At 41.7% G+C, this 20,945-nt stretch overlaps 1 long non-coding RNA gene across 1 annotated transcript in view; it reads left to right on the forward strand.

Moving 5' to 3' along the window:
- Window positions 1-2,397, forward strand: part of LOC145395615 (uncharacterized) — a 147,287-nt gene extending 144,890 nt beyond the window's left edge. The window contains exon 3 of the long non-coding RNA XR_013896645.1: window positions 2,336-2,397. This is a non-coding gene — a long non-coding RNA (uncharacterized LOC145395615). The remainder of the gene's footprint in view (window positions 1-2,335) is intronic.
- The last annotated feature ends 18,548 nt before the right edge of the window (window positions 2,398-20,945 follow it).

Here is a 20,945-nt window from a genome sequence, read left to right on the forward strand (position 1 = left end):
ACAACCAAGGCGACATCACACATCCCTGTCGCAGCCCCACTCTCACGGGAAACCAATCACTCACAACATTTCCTACTCTTACACATGCTCTACTAGTTACATTAAAACTTTTCACCCCTTTTAGTAACCTACAAGTTACATATATGAAGTGACTATGGAATGGTGGGTTGCACGGCCAGATTCAATTTCAGAAGTGAAAGAATGATGATTAAAAATTAAAAGATATGCCGAATAAATGGAAATGGAAACAAAGCAGCCTTTCAGTTGGAAATAAGGAACAGATTTCAGGCTCTAAGTTATGCAAAATGTGACACTGATGAGCTGAATGACAGACTAACAAGTGCTAAGAGAAGCAGCGGAAGTAGTAGGAAAACTGAATACAACCAAAGCCAAGAAGTATTCAAAAAAGACACTCGAGCTTATGAAAAAACAAAAAAAAAGTAAAAACAAAGATGAAATAGAAGGAGCAGAATCAAATAAGCTTATCAACAAGAGACAAAGAGAAGAATAAAGAAAGGGAAACATGGATCAGATCAAAGAAGCCATCAAAAAAGGAAAAAGTCTGCAACAGGTCCGAAGCGAAATTGCACTAGGAAAGCAACAAATTACATCACTGAAAGACAAGAACGGTGAAGTCATTAAATGCAGAGATAAAATGGTGAAGAGAATTCAAGAATTTTACAAAAAACTGTATGCATCAAAGACAGTAGTACCAATAGCTAACTTTTCAGCTAACACAAGTGAAATAGCTGAGGTAACACGAGACGAAGTAAATATTTCTCTTAAAAATATGAAAAGAGGGAAGGCTCGGGGAGAAGATGGAATAGTAGCAGATTTACTGTTGGAAGCAGGAGTAGAAGTACGAAACAGGCTTTTTCACTTATCTACTCAGTATATACAAAAGAAGAAAATTCCCCAAACATGGTGTAATAGTTATTTTACTTTACAAAAAAGGTTACTCAAAAGATCTTAGTAACTTTCGACCCATTAGCTTATTATCAGTCATTTACAAACACTTCACTAAAGTCCTTACGAAGAGAATAACAACAAATTTGAAGGAAAACCAACCTGGTGAACAGATAGGATTCCGAAGCGGGTATTCGACTACTGATCATCCACACACAATGATTAAGCTGAGAAAACTACAGAATATAATAAACCACTCTGCTTAAGTTTTGTTGATTACGAAAAGGCTTTCGACTCAGTGGAGCAGATAGTAATTATAAATTAATTACAAGAACAAGGAATGAATGAGAACATTCTAAAACTGCTCGAGAATATATATAAAGGGGACGGTTACATTTAAATTACATAAGGACTTGGAAAAAAGTTAAGATTGATAATGGCGTGTTCAGGGATATACAATTTCACCTAAATTATTTACAGCATGCCTAGAAAGTAATTTCAGAAAGCTAGACTGGGAAAACAAAGGAGTGAACATAGATGGAGAAAAGCTAAATCATTTAAGATTTGCAGATAACATTGTCCCAATCTCACAAAGAGCAGGTACAGTGCAAGAAATGCTAAATGACCTGAACAGAGAAAGTCTCAAAGTAGGCATAAGATGCACCGGAGTAACAGTAAAATGAGGTTTAATCGAAATACACCAAGGAGCATCATCAGAGTAAGCAAAGAAATTCTTGAAGAAGTCGAGGAGTACAATTACTTGGCGCAAATATTAAAATTATCGGAAGATCATGATAGCGAAATAAAACGACGCGTTACAACTGGATGGAAAGCTTTCGGTAAACATAGAGACATTATGAAAATTAGGTTGCCAGTCTGTGAGAAACGAGACGTATATAACGAATGTATAATTCCAGCTATGTCATTTGGTTGTGAGACCTGAAGACTGATAAAATTGATGGAAAATATATTACTCCGTTCTCAGAGAGCAATGGAATGGTCAATGTTGGGAACATCTTTAAGAGACAGGAAAAGATCAACTTAGATGAGAAAGGAGACTAAAGTCAAAGATATTATTTAAGTTATAAAAGAACAGAAATGGAGGTGGGCAGGCCATGTAGCAAGAATAAGGGATAACCGATGGAGCAAGAGGCTGATTGACAGGACACCAAGAGATTGTATGCGTAGCAGAAAAAGGCCAGAGAGTAGGTGGAGAGATGAGACAGATAAATTTGCAGGGTAAACGTGGCAAAGAAGTTAGGGAATTCGTGGGGAAGGATGGGGGAGGCCTTTGTTCAGCAGTGGACTTGTAATGGCTGACGATGATGATTATATATATATATATATATATATATATATATATATATATATATATATATATATATATATATATATATACAGAGAGAGAAAGAGTCATATTTCGTTACAGATTCCAGAGATCGTCTGTGGGAATCGGTACAGATGGTTGGTTCAGTGTTGGAAGCTTGGCTACAAGGGAGTTGTTTTCCAATGCTGCTTACGGACAACATGGGAATAAATAGCACCATAATAAAGGTAATACAAAAGAACATGTTAATGGATGTTAAATAAGGCACCTTAACTGGATGAGATCATTACTTTGATAGCTAAGTTCATTAACAGTGTGATGGTCTCACCGCTAGAATTGAGTTTCAACACCGAAAGTTTCCTTTGATACTCAGTAATACACAGAAAACAATTTATTCTTTTGCAATAGACATTACTGGGCTGTAATAAATACCTTGATAATTAGGGAGGATGTACAGAGAGATAGACAGGGTTATAAAGAAGGTAGTAGGGGAGTGAAAGATAAAAATGGTAGATTGTTAGTAGAGAAGGGAGAGAAAGTGAGCAGATTGAGAGAACATTTTTAGGAATTATTAAACATAGGGAATGAAAGTAGTGCAAGTACAAGTAGCTGGGGAGTGGCTGGGACGAGGAGGGAGATACGGGAGGAAGTGATATGAATGATGGAAGTAATGGAAGCAATGAAGAAAGTCAAAACGGGGAAACTCCAAGGCCTGGGAGGAAGGTAGAGTCCCGGAGGATTGGAAGTCAGTTATAATTATTCCCCTGTGTAAAAGACAAGGGGAAAAGGAAGTGTTTTTAATCATAATAGCATTTGTCTTCTTAGTGTAATAGGAAAAGTATATGGTAGGATACTTACTGACAGAGTTAAAGAAATAACAGAGGAATGAGTTCGAGAAGAATAGGGAGGTTTTGGAAAGGGAAGTGGTTCTGTAGATGAGATATTTGTTCTAAGTTCTTCAGTGGAAAAGTTTCTGCAGAAAGGAAAGAAGCTGTAATAGCCTTCATGGATTTGGAGAAAGCAAATGATAGAGTGGAGAGACTAGGAATATGGAAACTACTAAGAATATAATAATGGAGTTAGTGGGAAGCTGTTGAATGCCCTGAAGAGTATGCATGACAGCGCTAAGGCTGCAGTGCGTGTGGATAGTGAACTGAGTAAATTTTTCTACCTGAATATTAGATTGAAACAAATATGTATCATGTATCCATGGTTGTTCAATCTGTATATGGATGGAGTTTTAAAAGAGATACAGGTAAAACAGAGGATGTAGGAGCGGTTCTAATGAGAGAGGGCAGCTTTTGGAAACTTCCTGTTCTGTTGTTTTGTGATGACACTGTATCGTTAAATGTGGACGAAAGGGCATGGCAAGGCTTGGTGAATGAGTCTGGGACAGTGAGTAAGGAACGGAACCTAAAGGTGAATGCAGGAAAGAGTACGAGTATAGTTGTGGTCTTCGAGAAAATGAAATCACTGAATGCACACTGATAAATGGAGAAGTGACGAAGCGTTGTGGTGTAGATGTTGATGTGCTAGATTGCATTAGGAGAAGTACATTAAGGTCACTTGGCCACGTGAAGAGTATGAAGAGCGAGTGACTGACAAGGAGTGTGTGAGTAAGGTGGAGAGGGGGAAGAGGGAAGAGGAGACTGAGGATGAGATGGAGGGATGGATTGGAATGGTTTATGTGAGAGTAGGTGTGAGTTGGGGGAAGGCAGCAAAATGGCTGAGAACAGAGTGACATAGAGCCGATTTGTCTGTTGCCTTCCCTTACGGGACTGAGACATCTGGCTATAGACAGATAGACTGATAGATAATTAGGAAGAGATTTTAAAGTAATAATACACTTTCTTCGCCGGCTTCTTAACCACATGAAAATTAATTTGCTCTGTGTAATTATATACTGTTTTTTATTAGGGTATTGGTGATTTTGGCGCAGCATGGGGTGTCGGTCTGTTTGAGGTTGGTGTGGATGGCCAGGACGCTAACGTGACGCAGGCACAGCTCTGCCGGGTCGTCAGCCAAGCTCGTCAGGTAGGCTGCTCTTATATTTCTTCCCAAGTGGGAAGCTCACTCTAACATTTCTATTGTGTTGGGAAGGCCACGCTTACATTCATGCTGAGGTGGGTACGTCATTTTAACATAACTGTTGTGGTGGGTAGGTCGCTCTCAAATTACTGTTGGGGCAGGCTAATACTCTCTGTTACTGAGGTGGATTCACCACTCTCACATCACTGTTTAGGCGGGTGGTTCGCTCTCATGTAACTGATGACGTGAGTAGGTCATTCTTACATTACTGCTGAGGCATACAGGTCACTTTCACATTAGTGCTGAGACGGGTAGGTCGCTCTCACTTCACTGTTGAGGTGGGTAGGTTATTCTCTCATTACTGCTAAGGTGGGTTGGTCAGTTTCACATTAATGCTCGGGCAGGTAAGTCACACAGCTAACCTGTACCATGGTGACGTCAGCAGCTGCGGCAGGTGTCATCGTGCGTAATGGTGGTGGTGGTGAGTGACGATCCTGTCTTCCTCACTGCCTTCGCCAATTGGTCTCTCAATGGCCGCCTCCTGGTGTGGTTGACGAGACTTTTGGTGGTTACTCGCCTGCCCAACGAAGACCTCGGGGCTCTACTCGTTTCCCACTGGACATTTTCCATGATGAACACATTGGTTATCAATGCTGAAACCTTAACGTCTGACAGTAAGTAAGTATTCAGCAACAAAGAACGTACCTCTAATGCTAATATTTTTATTTGTAGTTTTTTGTAGGATGCCAAGTATTTGAAAGTGGCATGTACTTACTTTTTTTTTTTTACCTTAAAGATATAATTGTTGAAATCCTTTGCCAAGCTTATAGTAATCTTGATTTTGTGTACTACATCAATCCTCCTTCAACACTTAATCATTCTAGTCTTTTATATTCATTTGTCTCTGCTTATGCAACCCTTTTTGGTCTCCAATGCCATACAAAGAATTTCTCTTCAAAATCTAATTACCATTTCCAGTGCTACCTGTCCTACAGTATCAGTGTACACAAAGTGTTGATCTACTCAAGTTCCCCAAACATGGCTTCAATCACCATTGGTATCGCTCCTGTTCATTATGATATCTCCGACACCTTCAGATTGTAATTACTAAAGTATTAAACTAACTTAAATCTTAAATCCTAAACCTTGGGGGTCTTACAAGGCAAGCCCTTCTCGTATGCATTTTTTTTTTTTTTTTTAAGTATGATTTTTCAACCAGTCATAATTGCATAATTACAGCACACCAAACTCTCAATTAAAAACCAGATTATTCACTTATCCTTCATCTCTCCGTTGTAAGCATCCACAGGTCTGGTCTAGGTGGAGGGAATCTGGGGAGTGACAAAAGGCTGTGTTCATACGGGGCGGGGGTGAGTTGGTAGTTACGGCCCACAGCCCTCGCACCAGCCTGGGAGAAAGAGGGATTCCGTGCCCACATACACTCATTGCTCCCCCTTGTCCCTCTTGCCATTAACATTCCTCTCCACTGCCCCCGGCCACCACCACATTAATGAATCATCACCCCTTGCAATCGGTTTATTTGCTCAATTTTTCTGGCCTATCAAGAGTGTGTGGTGTGAGACGTGTGGGTGGTGGTGAAAGAAAAGGAAGTGAATGGTGGTGCGAGGAAGTAAGTATGGCCGTGGCTGAGAAGAGATGTGCATATGAAGTGTGGCTGCAGAGGAAGGATGAGGTGTCATATGAGAGGTATAAGGAAAAGAGTAATAGGGCGAGAAGGGCTCTGCGTGATGCTAAAGTGGCAGCAGATGAGAGGTGGGGTAGGTGGCTGACTGAGAATTTTCAACAGAATAAGAAACTGTTCTGGAAGGAGGTTAAAAGGGTGCAAAAGGGAGAGTCTTTGAAGGAAGAGCAAGTAAAAGCAGAGGATGGAAGGATGTTAATTGAGATGGATGCAGTAAGGAAGAGATGGGCAGAGTATTTTGAAAGATTGTTAAATGTAGAAGAGGAAAGGGTGGCTGAGATTGTGGCGGATGGAAGGGTGCAATGAATAAATGTGTTGGGAGAGTTGAATGATTCTTTGATCACGAAGGAGGAAGTGGAGAAGGCAGTAAAGGAGATGAAGATAGGAAAAACTGCAGGTATGGATGAGTGTGCTGTGGAATGCCTGAAAGGTGGTGGAGTGACTATTGCTGACTGGTTAGTAAGACTGTTGAATGTAAGCTTTGTGAAAGGTATGGTGCCAATTGACTGGGAGAGTGTTTGTGTAGTCCCGTTGTATAAAGGCAAGGGTGATAAGTATGAATGTACTAGCTTTGAGGGTATAAGTCTGTTGAGTGTTGTAGGTAAGGTGTATGGTAGAGTGTTAATTATGAGAGTTAGAGAGAGTAGAGAGGGAGTGATTGTTGATGAGCAGTGTGTCTTTAGGAGAGGGAGGGGATGCGTGGATCAGGTGTTCGCTGTGCGACAAGTGTGTGAAAGATATTTAGTGAAAGGCAAGGATGTGTTTTAGGCATTCATGGATTTAGAGAAAGCGTATGATAGAATTGATAGTCAGGCTTTGTGGACTGTTTTAAGATTGTATGGACTTGATGGTAGGTTACTAAAAGGGGTGAAAAGTTTTTATGTAAATAGTAGAGCGTGTGAAGAGTGGGAAATGCTGTGAGTGATTGGTTTCCCGCGAAAGTGGGGCTGTGACAGGGATGTGTGATGTCGCCTTCGTTGTTTAATATTTATATGGATGGTGTTGTAAGCGAGGTGAATGCAAGAGTTTTAAGCGGAGGTCTGAGTCTGGTGAATGTTGATGGTGGAGAGTGGAATCTGAACCAACTGCTGTTTGCAGATGAAACTGCACTGGTGACTGATTCAGAGGAGAGATTGACGCAGATGGTAGAGGAGTTTGGAAGGGTGTGTGAAAGGAGGGAATTAAAAGTAAATGAGAATAAGAGTAATGTGATGAAGTGTAGAGGTTGGTAGATGGTAGGGGGATGAATATAGTTTTGAATGGTGAGTTGCTTGAGGAGGTAGAATGTTTTAAATATTTAGGGTCACTTGTTGCTGTGGATGGAAGAATAGATGCAGAAGTGAAGTTTAGATTAAATGAAATAGGTAAGGTGCTGGGAGGAATGAAAAAAGTGTTTACATGTCGTTTGCTTAGAATGGATGTATGAGGGTGTTGTTGTGGTACCGACTGCGTTATATGGGGCTGAAACATGGAACATGGGTGTAGCAGAGAGGAAACGTTTGAATGTAATGGAGATGAGGTTTCTTAGGAGTATGTGTGGTGTGATGCATATGGATTGAGTACAAAATGATGAAGTGCGAAGGAGAACTGGAGTTGTTCGGGAGATGGCTGATAGAGCTGAGCAGAGGGTGTTGCGATGGTTTGGGCATATGGAGAGAATAGATAATGAGCAATTGGTGAAAAAGATAACTAGATCTTATGTGAGTGGTGTAAGGCTGAGAAGGAAACCTAGAATAGGATGGATGGACAGTGTAAAGAAAGCACTGGATGTGAGAGGGATGTCTGTTGAGCAAGGAAGAGTGGCTGTGCATAACAGAAATAAATGGAGAGAAATTGTGAATGAATAAATGATGACGCAGCACTGAGAGGATTTTCTCCCGCATTTGGTCTGATCAGCTAGTCAGGTCAGATGCGGATAAGGGAATGGGTCTATTATGATGTGGCAGGGGTAAACCAGCTCTGCTGTCGGGCCCTGCTGCGGATGTCACTGATTGCACTGAGCAGTTGACCCTTGTGCTGTGTGGTGCGGTGAAGATCTGTCCCTTCTTCCCTTTGGGGCTAAGATGCAAATGAATGTGTTTGAATGGATGTGTAAATGGGGAGTGTGCCGTCCTGTCTCGGCTACCTCCCTTTCCTTGGGGGAAGCAGCCTAGGTATACACATAGATAGATCAAGAGTGACAATGTGCATGACTGTGTCGAATGGAAGAGAGAAAAGAAATTCCAAGGTTTATTACACATGACTTGCCATTACAATTTCTTTACTTTCTCTGTGAGTACTTTTTCTATGTCGCATAAGATGACTTGAGCTATCCCTGTGGCCATGTCCATTTCTGACACATAGTTTTTTTTTTTTTTTTTTTTTCTAAACCACTTCCTTGGCTAAGTTCTTATTGCACAACAGATCCTGAACTAAAAAACAATACTATTTTACTATAAAAACAAATCCACTTTCCATGTATGTTTCACTGTTTTTCAACAATTATTTTTTTTATGGAAGTAAAAGAAAATAAATGCCAGAAGCTTGCAATTTGCTCCCGGTAAGCAAAAATAACTACACAGATCTGTTCATTTCAAGATGCTTGGACACACTGTGTTGAAAACACTGGAAATCATAGGCAGTAGGAAATACAGACAGAAGGAAACAGTTACAGAGTTGACCTGTTGCCTACATGAAAGAATGGGATTAATGGTTAACTCTTGCATTAGTGTTGGACAGAAAACAGATGAAAGTTTGCTGCTAGACGGGTGCTACGTGTCTGCTACAGTGGTGGAGGGATACAAGCAGAAAGTTCAGGCGGGCAGAAATAATTAAATTAATGATAGAAAATATATAAAGATGCAACAGCGCAGTATAGAAATGGAGGTTGAAGGAAGCCAGCAATAGGAGAAGAGTTAATGAAATGAAAAATCTTTGACTCCACTTTGCTGAGAAGAACTGTTTGTGGGAAGCCTCTCCTCACATAAGAGTAGTAGTCTACACCAGGGCAAATAAAACCCCTGGTTAAAGTCAACAACTGTGTACGAGTAAAGAAGGTACAAAGTCGACTTAGGAAACGTAATCTCTTTGAAGCAGATTTTGAAACAGAGGTAATAGGAACTTTTCCAGGATAAATCCCAAGACAATGAAACCTCAAGTATGTTCAAAGATGATGAAGAATGGAACTGAGTATTGATAAAAATTAGAGGATGTTCCTGTGGTACATTATGATGGGTCGAAAGATGTAAGGAATGAGGTTTTGATGCATTAAAAACAACAAAATTACTTTTACCCGAATCAAAGATATGAGCCAAGTCAGATATTAATTGTGCAGTAGTCTCCTCTCGTTTGTTAAAGTGACTGCTGAGATGGATGTTGAGGGAAACGGATGGAAAGGTGAGGGCTGGAGTCATCAGCATATGAGTGAATAGGGTTAGATGTAAACCTTAGTAGGTCATTCTTGAATCGAAGGAAGAGAGTTGGTGATAGGCCAGAGCCCTGAGGAACACCATTATTGATAGCCCGAGATAAAGAACAGTGGCAGTCTACAACAGCAGCTATAGATCGACTATACGATAGATATAGGCACAGATAGGACAGAAACTGTAAGAGGTAAGGAAATTAAAGATTTATGCCAAACTCAATCGAATGCTTTTGAGATGTCTTGTGGAATGACAAATCTTTCACCAAAGTCCCGAAAGAAGGATGACCAGGAGTTTTAAAGGGAGGTGAGAAGATAGTCAGTGGAACACCCCTCTCTGTACCCATACTAACAATCAGAAAGTAGGTTATGATAGGATAGGTGCCTTAATTGTTTTTATTAAAGAACAGATTCAAAAGCTTAACAAAGACAAGATGTAATGTAACTGAACGATTGTTAGAGGGCTGGGAATGATCACCCATCTGTGAAAGCAAAAGTCCAGCAAGAAGGAAAGGTACAAGTTAGTTGACAATGATGAAAGAGTTTACCAAGGCAGTGTGTAAGCACAGCAGAGCGGTTCTTGAGGACAACTTGAGAGACCCCATCAGGCCCACGTGCCCTGATAGTAATAATGCCAGTGACGGCAGAAAACACATCAACTGATTAAATCTTAATGTCAGCCATGAATATGCAAGAGGGAGGAAGAGATGGAGGAACACCACCAGAATCGTCTAAACTTAAATTAAAGGAGGAAATCTGAGCAAAGAGTTCTGCTTTTTCATTAGAAAAAACAGTTACAGAGTCATCAGAATGGAAAAGAGGAAAGGGTGATGAAGTTAAGTTGTCAGAATGGTTTTGGTAAGCACCCAGAATGAGGTGGAAGAATTTGAGTTAGTCTAACAAAAATTATACGAGTAATCAGCAGAGTTAAGGACACACTAAACACAGTTCCATCCGGAAACATAAAAAATACGAGATTCAGGGATGTGTTGGCTCCAGTACCATTTGAAGGCCCTCTCCTTGCTGTGGACAGCATTAGAAAAAGTAAACTTTTTTTTTTTTCAGTAGTAACATGATAAGAGAAAGGAAAGTATGTTTCCATGCCTGGGAGAGGTTGTTGCTAGACACAATGGGTGAGTCACACTCAGATGGCTCTCGGCCATGGAAGCTAGAATCATTCCAGGGAAAATCAAAGAATTACTGCCCGAGGTTTCCAAATTATTAGAGATAAGAGACTATACCAAAGAAATGGAACCTCATATTATCTGCCTAACTGACACGAAATTAATCCTCTTACCACAAGGCCATCACTACCATGACATTTGTTACATAAGTACCATACCACGGGGCATCACTTCTGTGATCCAGTTTTTTTTTTTTTAATCACCCTGGCTTTCAAGTGCCGTCTTGTATCATCTATCAGTACTGCCAGTGAGTAGCTATAGGCAGCGCTGCTAATACTGTTAGTACTTGCATCCAGTGTTGCCAATTAGGCATTTTCCTGTATTTGCCTCACCTCCCCACCTCCTCTCCCTTACCCCTTACCCTGCCTAGCTATAGCCTGGCCACACAACGCAACGCCTGGCTGTTTGTTTCCATTCGCTTTCTCCATGGAAATGTGCCCTATGCCCTATTCTCATACTGAAAATATACACAAATAGAGAAATGGCTATTCGATACTGCCAATGCCATGAAGTACATAATTTATAACCTGGCAACACCCACGTGCACTTGGTTGCTAATTTTCCTTGTTCATTACCCATTGAAACATCCCTAATGGCCTATTCTCATAATAATAAATATATATAAAAAAGGAAAAAGGCTAAATGATACTTCCATTGACCTGGAAGTAGCTGATTTATCGTGTATTGTCTAGATTTCCTCCTATCCTCGCGGGAAGGGCACGGCGCGGTCCAGCCATCCCCGCGGGGAAGGGGTTAAATGACACCCAAAGCTGTGCAGATTACAATGAAGAAGAGGTAGAAATGTGAAAAAAGAAAAGTTCTGGTATTAACAAAGAAAAATCTACGAGTCAAAGAGATACAACTAGAGATAGCCTCACAATTAGAAGTGATTGCAGTACAGACTGATACATCTGGAGGGAAAATAACTGTGGCAAATTTATACATGCAACCCAAAACAGACACCTAGGAAAAAGGTGAATATGAAGACTTGTCAGAGTTTAAGTGCCCTACTATACAGAATGGAAGAGAAATATGAAAGAATTATATTAACTGAAGATTTCAATACAAATATAAATTGGAATACTCTATATGTAAGAAGCTAAGAAAGCTGTTGGGATCAAAAGTTTCTAGATCTTGCACATAAGTTTTTCTTAACACAACATGTAAAGGAAAACACGAGAAGTGGATTTGATGATGCATCATTACTAGATCTTTTATTTACCAGGCAAGATCATGATATCGACAACATAATGTATCTCCCTCCATTCAGCAAAAGTGGCCATGTAGTATTAAATTTCAACTTCAGGATTGCAAATGATATACTTAGCAGTAATGATAGTTACAAAAAGAGTAAACTCCAAAAAAGTGCAACTGCCATGCCCTAAAGAAGTACTTCATAGAAACACAATGGGAAGAGGAGCTTAGAGGACAAGATTTAAATGCTATATATAGAAAATTCTGAGAAATATATGAAACAGGAGTCCAGAATTATGGAACTCAGCACAAAGAAACAGAATTAAGGATAAAGAAGTAGTTTAACACACAAAGCAAAAAAATCAAAAGAGAAAAGAGACTTGCTGTGGAACATACACAAAAGACACAATAGTGAGACGGCATATAACAGCTACAAACAGGCAAGAAATTATTATACAAGGATAAGGAGAGAAACTCAAATGCAATTTGGGGAAGACATTTTATATAAAAGTAGTGATCAACCGAATCGTATTGACAGCTACATTTAAGCAAAACCAAAGTTAAGGATAAAATTCTGTCCATCATGGATAAGGGAATAACTTATATCCAAGAAAACGATATTTGCGAAGTTAACAAGAATTTCCAATCAGTTTTTACAGAAGAAAGTAATTCTGAAGAGGTGATGCATGCTCACACATTACCTGACTTACGATTATCGGAACAAGAGGTACAGGCAGAGTTGAGTAACTTAGACAAAGGAAAAGCAGATGGTCCTAAAGAAATTTCAGGTTGGGTGCTACATGAATGTGGAGAAGAGTTATGCAGACCAATATATTGTTGTGTTCCCGTTCCACACTGCCACAGGCACCAAGAGCAGTAGCTCAGTATTGGAAGGACGTTACCCAGTGAGTTGTTCTTCCCTTGGCCAGTCTTTCGGTGTACAGCACACAAGGTCAGGTGGGGCAAAAATAAACACTGGCTTCTTAACTTCACTGTCTTTATATTCCAGATAATTACACTTAATGCTTTCCAACTTCACCTCACTATTTTCACAAGCACCGAAGATACACAAACTGCAATAACACTTCACTGTTTGTCAACAATACTTCACTGTTTTCCACTGGTACCGATTATAGACAAACTTCACTGCACTGACACGCACTACACTAAAACTAAACTGAAAAAGTGGCTGAAACTGCTCTAGTCTCTTCCACATCCTTATATATTGTTCCTGTGTTCTAGAGTGTTCTACACTTCTCCACATGCCAGAGTTTTCTTACATTTCATAACACTATAATTGTTTAGCATACAAATTTAAATTAAATTTCATAATTTAACAAACAATCACATAAGTAAAACACTATAGAAAAAAGCAGCACAAAAACTGATGCAAAACTTGAAAAATAACTACACTCACAAACAGCAGGCTAACTGGCAACTCTGACTCGTAAAGGAACTACAACAAACATCGGGAATTCTCCAGAACAATCTAGCTAGCAATCCAGCTTCTCAGCACTACCCCCTCCCTATTCCTTTTGTCTCCCGGACAAAACTACATAATGTGCGTAAACGTAGTCCTTAATCGAAACTAAACATTTAATCATACACAAAGTAATCCTTCAACTTATCAGGTCTTCTATTATGCCACTTCCGACGACGTCCCTACTCTTCCACACAGTCCACTCCTCCTGGAATGTCTTGGTCCTCTTCCCGATGCACTTCTTCTCTTTGGAGACTGTCACCATCCTCTTGTACTTCAGCTTCTTGGTCCTCCTTAACATCCTCAGCTGAGGGAGAGCAAGCTTCCTCGGAGACGTCCCAGCTGTACAGTTCTGGCCCATGGTACTGCAAAAGATGGTTCATGTGTATCACCTTTAGGCGAGACTTCCTGCCTCCCTGAATCAGATATGTTACATCGTTCAGATGGTCCAACACAGTGTAAGGCCCATCCCATGGGCTCTGCAGCTTTGGTGACTGTCCCTTTTTCTGCTGTGGATTATACAACCAAACTTTGTCACCAGATGCCTTGGTATCATACTTGCACTTCATCACTTTCCCCAAAAACTTTAGAGCTTATCACACCTGATATGTACCTCAGCCATCCTTTCCTGAAGATGCTTCGCATAGAAGGTGTCTGTAGGCAGCTCTTCATTAGGTGGTCTTCCCATTAACAAGTCAACAGGTAAGCATAACTCGTGGCCTAACATCAGTTTTGCAGGGGTGTAGCTGGTAGAATCACGGGATGCAGACTGATATGCCATCAGCAACACAAGAAATTTCTGGACCCATTCCGTCTGTCCCTCTATGCAGTACATGGCCAGTTCTTGTCCTAGGGTCCAATTGAATTTCTCCACCATCCCATCTGACTGTGGCCTTAGTGGGGTCGTCCTGGTCTTCCTGATCCCCAGTAACTTGCAGGACTCATGGAACACATCAGACTCAAAGTTTCTACCCTGGTCTGAATGTAGCTCCTGTTGCATCCCAAAATGACAGAAGAACTGGTCAACCAACACCTGAGCAACAGTCGCAGCATTAGACTGGGGATAGCATAGGCTTCTGGTCACTTTGTGGAGTAGTCCATGGCAACACATATATACTGGTTTCCTCTTTCAGTGAGTGGCAAAGGTCCAGCAATGTCCATCGCAACTCTTTCCATCGGTGCACCCCCTTGGTAGCGCTGGAGTGGGGTGCAATTACGTTTCTTGGGTCCCTTCTTGGCACAGCATACATCACAGGCCCGACACCACTCCTCAACATCCTGCCACATACCAGTCCAGTAGAACCTCTGTCACATCTGGCTTAGAGTTTTCTTAACTCCCAGGTGCCCACTAGTGATTGCATTATGAGACTCATCCAAGATCCCAGACCTCATTTTCTTGGGACTTGCTGAGGCCATCAGGTGTCTCCCATTGACACTCCAGTGGCCCACTGCTCAAACGAAGAAGGTCTCACTGACTCCAGTAGCTCTTGGTTGCAGGGCTTAACCTGGAAACTTCTTCCCAAGATGGTCACACTGTTCTCCAGTGTAGCCACTGTAGCACTATAAATCTGCATCCTCCATCTGTATCCTCTTCAGGTCTTCATCTGACGATGACCCTGTCACTGCAGCACAGCTGCATTTCTTGTTAACTTTTTTACTATACTGTTGGCACTCTGGGTCACAAGGCCGACCACTCAGGCTGTCAGCATTGCCATGTACCCACCCAGGACGGTGCTTCACCTCATGACTGTTCTGGTCTAGCTTCCTGAGCCAGGGTGCCAGTTGTCCTTCCAGATTCTTCAACGTCTTCAGCCACTTGAGTGCCACATGGTCTATCCTGATGATGAAGTAGGACCCATACCAGTAGTGACAGAAGAAATTAGGCTCTTTGTCACTGCCAAGAGCTCCTTACGGGCCACATAGTAGTTTCGCTTCGGTGGGCTGGGTTTCTTGCTGTAATATGCCACCACATACTCCTTGTCATCCTTCTTCTGTAACAGGACTCCACCAATACCATGGTCAATGGTGTCACAGTCCAAGATAAATGGCTGACTCTGATCAGGGTACAGCAATACTAGAGAGTTCGCCAACACATGCCTGAGTTCGTTGAAGACTTTTGAGTCATTGCGGTCCACATAAACTTCTGCTTCTTCCCCAACAGCTTGTGCAGAGGTGCAGCTATCATTGCAAAGTTCTTGACAAAATGCCAGTAGTAGGTGCACAAGCCCAGGAAACTCCATAGCTCTCTCATACAAGTTGGAACTGGCCAGTTTTCCACAGCTGCCACCTTCTCTGGATCAGTAGGGATGCTGCCCTCACCTACAATGTGACCCAGGTACTTCACATCCTTCTGAAACAGGTAGCACTTCTTGGGGTTCAGCTTCAGGTGCACTGCTTAGCTCCTATTCAACACCACTGACAGTCTCTTCAATTCCTGGTAAAACGTCCGTCCAAACACAGTTACATCATCCAGATAGATAGAGCTGTCTGCCAGTGCAGGCCTTTAAGTACGTGATACGTGAGACACTCAAAATTAGCTGGGGCTTGTATAGGCCAAATGACATCACTTTAAACTGCCATAAACCCTGCCCATATGAAAAGGCTGTCTTTTCCTCGTCCTTCTCTGCAACCTTGACCTGATGATATCCTGCCTTCATTTCTAGGGTGGAGAACTGCATGGCACCTGACAGAGCATCCAAGGTGTCATCAATTCTTGGCAAGGGGTATGCATCCTTCACTGTCACATCATTCAGGGCTCTATAATCTACACAGCACCTTACTGAGCCATTCATTTTCCTTACCAGAACTGCTGATGCCCAAGGACTGCTGGACTTTTCTATCACTCCTTGACTTTGGAGATACTTCATCACTATCTACATTTCTTGCTATTGGGCTGTTGGGCTGGCGCCATCCTCTGTGCTAGCTGTTTAATCGAGTGGTGATCCCTAGTGTGTATATTATGCTTCACCAGATCAGTGCACCCCAGGTCTAGGTCTCCGGTGGAGAAGACATTAGCAAACTTCGTCAGCAGCTGCATCACCTTCAGCACTTGTGAGTCATCCAGGCATTGGCAACCCCTAGAAAATAGATCTTGTAAGTGGTCTGGCAGATACCCATCTTCTGTGACTACACACCTACAGGCCTTCCTCTGATGGCACTCAGGGGCCACTGCCTGGCAGAGTCCCAGAACTTCTCCCTCATTGATCTTCTGTGGCTCACTTGAGAAATTGGCCACCATAACCAGTAGACTGTAGCACCAGTCGAGCAGGGCAGTATTCCCAAGGTGGATAGAAAGCTGATGACAGGGAGAGCTGGAGCTCCCGTTTCATCAGCCCTCGGGACTAGGTCCCGACCATCCACTTTTGCTGAACTTTTTCAGTGTCTCAGTAACACAGAGAGTAGGCCAGCATGCTCTCCAATACAAGTTTCTCTATCAGCACCAAACTACATGCACAGTACACACTTCACTTCCTTTCCCAAAATTAAAAATTCGTGGCAGCACTACACGTGGCCTCAGAGTCCCCGGGGGGGGGGACCATAAATGCCTCCACCTTCTGCCCCTCTCCCAGTGACGACTCGAGCTGCCTGGAACCACTGTCTGACTCTCTTCTTCATTTCTGCAACATTCGTGGCCTTTCCTCTAACTTTAACTCTGTTGAGCACCACCTCTCCTTCTCTAAACCTCACTTTCTTTTTGTAACTGAGACTTAGCTGACTGAGGCAACTGACAGCAAACACTTTTCTGTATTCTCATACTTTCTCTATACTCATTTCAAAGCCAAAAGTGGATGTTGCGTATAAGTACACAACAACCTATCTTGTTCTCGTGTTCATGAACTCGATTCTCCTGAATTCTCTACACTCTGGCTTCGGCTTTCCTGTCATTCTCTGACTAAATATATCTGTGCTGTTTACTTATCTCCTAATTCTACTATCAAAAATTCTTTGACTATCTTACTTTTACGATGGAACACATTCTATCCATTTCTCCTTTCTCTGAAATCTCCATTCTAGGAGATTTCAATGTTCACCACCACCTTTGGCTTTTCTCTCCTTTCACTGATCCACCTGCTGAACTAACCTACACCTTTTCTATCCTTAATGACCTAGAGCAGCTTGTACAGCACCCTACCCATATACCTGATGGCCTTCGAGAGCTCCAACATACTTGACCTCTTCCTTACTACTAATCCTTCTGCTAACACTGTTAATCTTTTCTCTCCGTTGGGCTCCTCCGATCACAACCTTATCACCTTAACCTGTCCTATCACTCCGGTAAGGCATGGGGACCCTCCAAAGAAACGTCGTCTGTTGCACTTTGGAGCTGAGAACTGAGAGGCCCTCAGGCAGTACTTCTTTGATTTTCCCTGGAATAATTATTGTTTCAATGGCCGGGAGCCATTTGAGTGTACCTTGCGCATTATGGAGGTTATTCTCTCGGACATGGAAGCATACATTCCTTTCTCGTATCCTCTGACTAATGCAAGAAAGCCTTGGTTTAATCACGCTTGTTCTAATGCTGTCCGCAACAAGGAGAGGGCCTACAAAAGGTACAGGAGCCAACCCACCCATGAATCACATCTTTTATACATTTCTGCCCGGAATCGTGCTAAGTCTGTTCTTTGCTCTGCTAAAAATAATTTCATCCGTACTAAATGCTCTCAACTCTCCAACTCGAATTCTTCCCACTCCTTGTGGCACCTTGCCAAAAACTTTCTAACAACTTTACCTCATCATCCTTCCCTCATCTTTTCTACTGTGATGACTCTGTAGCTATTTCTTTTACTGATAAAGCAGATCTCTTCACTCAGACTTTCTCCTCCAATTCCACCTTAGACAATTCTGGTGCTGTTCCTCCATCATTTCCCCCCTCTGACTTCCTCATCAATCAATCAATCAATCAATCATTTCCTGTAGCACCCTCGGGGATGCATAGGGCCTCGATGAACTCACACCACCACATCCTATCTTGTGCTAACTCCTCAAGATCTCCCCAGCACTCATCTCCAGCTTCCCGTCTCATTGTCCTCACCCACGTCTCTTTTGGCCTTCCTCTACCTCTCCTACCAAGTGCCACCCACCCTGGTGTACCTCGTACTATTCCCTGTCTCCTACACACATGTCCTAGCCACTTCCATCGTGAGAACCTAACATATTCATCGACCGGCTGCACTCCCGTTATTTCTCTAATTCTACTATTTGGTATCCTTTCCCACCACTGAACTCCTAATATTCTTCTAAGTGCTTTGTTTTCAAACACCAAGAATTTATTTTCCATAGTCACTGTGCTGTACCAAGACTCGTGTCCATAAATTAAGATACTCCTAACCATGACCTTATAAAGTTTGATTTTTGTATGCACAGAAAAATTGTTATTATTCCAAATATTTTTAAGCATTCCCATTGCCTGATTAGCCTTCTTTAACCTTTCCTCGAATTCAAAGTTCAAAAAACCATCCTTGGCTAAATAAGTACCTAAATATTTAAACCTATCAACTTGCTTTACAACCATACCTCCAATTACACATTCCTGCGCATTTTCCATATTCATATTGATTATTTCAGTTTTTCCACAATTAATAACCAAACCCACCTTGCGACCTTCACTCACCAAACAGTCCAACACTCTCTGCATCTCGTCTGGCCCATCACAAATCAAAACTATATCATCTGCATAATCTACATCCAAAAGTTTCCTGTTCTCTCCCCAAAGTATACCTGCACCGGTTTCTGTTCCAACGCGTTTCATAATGTAATCAATGACCAATATAAATAGTAAAGGCGATAGAACACCACCTTGAATTACTCCGGACTTGACTTCAAACGAATCACTCAGACAACCATCAACCATCACTTTACAAATTGTGTCCTCATGCATGTTCATAATGACCCTCACAAACTCCTCTGGTATTCCATAATGTCTCATGATCTTCCCCATAGTCTCTCTCGAAACACTATCAAAAGCCTTTTCAAAATCAACAAAACAAAGACGTAACGGTACTCTCATGTCATTAACTTGCTGCATCAAATGCCTAACTATAAAGATCTGATCATTGCAACCACGTCCCTTTCTAAAACCAGCCTGTTCATCCCTCAGAATACCCTCAACCACCGGCTCCAACGTATTTAACAACACTCTACTGAAAATTTTCAAAGCTATCGGTGACAAAGAGATTCCCCTCCAATTACCACATTCACTCAGGTCTCCCTTCTTCGGAACTTTAACAATTACACCATTCTTCCAAACTGATGGTAGTAACTCCGTCACCCATATCTTATTGAATAGCTTGGTCAAGATCATTATTAATCTATCCCCCTCCACTTTAAACATTTCCGGAAATAAACCATCCTCCCCTGGTGCCTTATTATTCTTTAACTGTTTTACTGTTTTCTCCACTTCTGCAAGCCTCAACTCTCCTGTTTCTATATTTAAATCTTCCTGAGCAGACGGTATATCCTCTTCTGGTGGTATTGGTCTATTAAGAACTGTCTCAAAATGCTCTTTCCATCTATTTTTAATATCTCCATCTTTGGTCAATAAATTTCCTTCCCTGTCTCTAACTGGTATTTCCTTGCGTTTACCTGCATTACCACTCAGTTCTCTAATCGATTCATATGCTATTCTTTGACTCTGTCCATCATTTTTGTTTATTAAGATTTCAGTCTCTGCAACCTTTTCATCCACACATCTTCTTTTATCTCTCCTAGCTAACCTTCTTACTTCTGAATTCAAACTCCAGTACGCAGCTCTTGTTAATTCAATCTCTCGTTCATCAACGCATTGCATCTCACTCCTCAATTTAGCCTCACCTCTCTTTTTTATCATATCCCACGTTTCCTCTGATATCCATTTCTTTCTCCTGAATCTATGTCTCCTTCCAATCGTACATTCAGCAATCTCATGCAAAACTTTGTTCACATCCTCCCACATCTCATCTACACTTCTCTCCCCCTCTTCCAACGTTTCCAACACCAAAAACCTATTTCTGCATTTTAATCTGAATTCCTCCTTTTCTTCTCCTTCCCTTCTAAGCTTAACAATATCGTATCTAACAACACCAGATTTTTCCTTCTTCTGATTTTTTTTTTCCCTCATGGCTGACATTAAAATTTCTTCAGCTGATGTATTAACTGCCATTGCTGGCCTGAACATTGATAAGGCATACGTACCTGCTGGAGTCCATCCTGTTGTTCCCATGAACTGTGCTTCTGTGATTACACCCTGCCTAGACAAGCTCTTTCGCCTTTATCTATCAACTTGTACCTTTCCTTCTTGCTTGAAGTTTGCTCTCATTCAGCCAGTCCCAAAGAAGGGTGACCATTCCCAACCCTCTAACTATTGTCCAATTGCTTTAACATCCTGTATCTCAAAAGTTTTCGAGTCAATTCTTAATAGAAAAAATTTAAAGCATCTTTCCTGTCACAACCTCCTTTCTGATCGTCAGTATGGGTTCTGTCAGGGACGCTCCACTGGCTATCTTCTCACCTACCTTTCAGACTCGTGGTCATCCTCCTTTCGGAACTTTGGCGAAAGCGTTGCCATTGCACTTGACATCTTTAAGGCATTCGATCGAGTCTTGCACAAATTATTAATTTCCAAACTGCCCTCTTACTGTTTCTATCCTTTTATCTGTGCCTTCATCTCTAGCTTCCTTTCTGGTCGTTCTATAGATTCTGTTGTAGATGGCCATCATTCTTCTCCTAGATCTATCAACAGTGGTGTT

The sequence above is a fragment of the Coenobita brevimanus genome, chromosome 32, assembly GCF_032717465.1.
Source record: "Coenobita brevimanus isolate Jiangsu-jjx chromosome 32, ASM3271746v2, whole genome shotgun sequence".
NCBI lineage: Eukaryota > Metazoa > Arthropoda > Malacostraca > Decapoda > Coenobitidae > Coenobita > Coenobita brevimanus.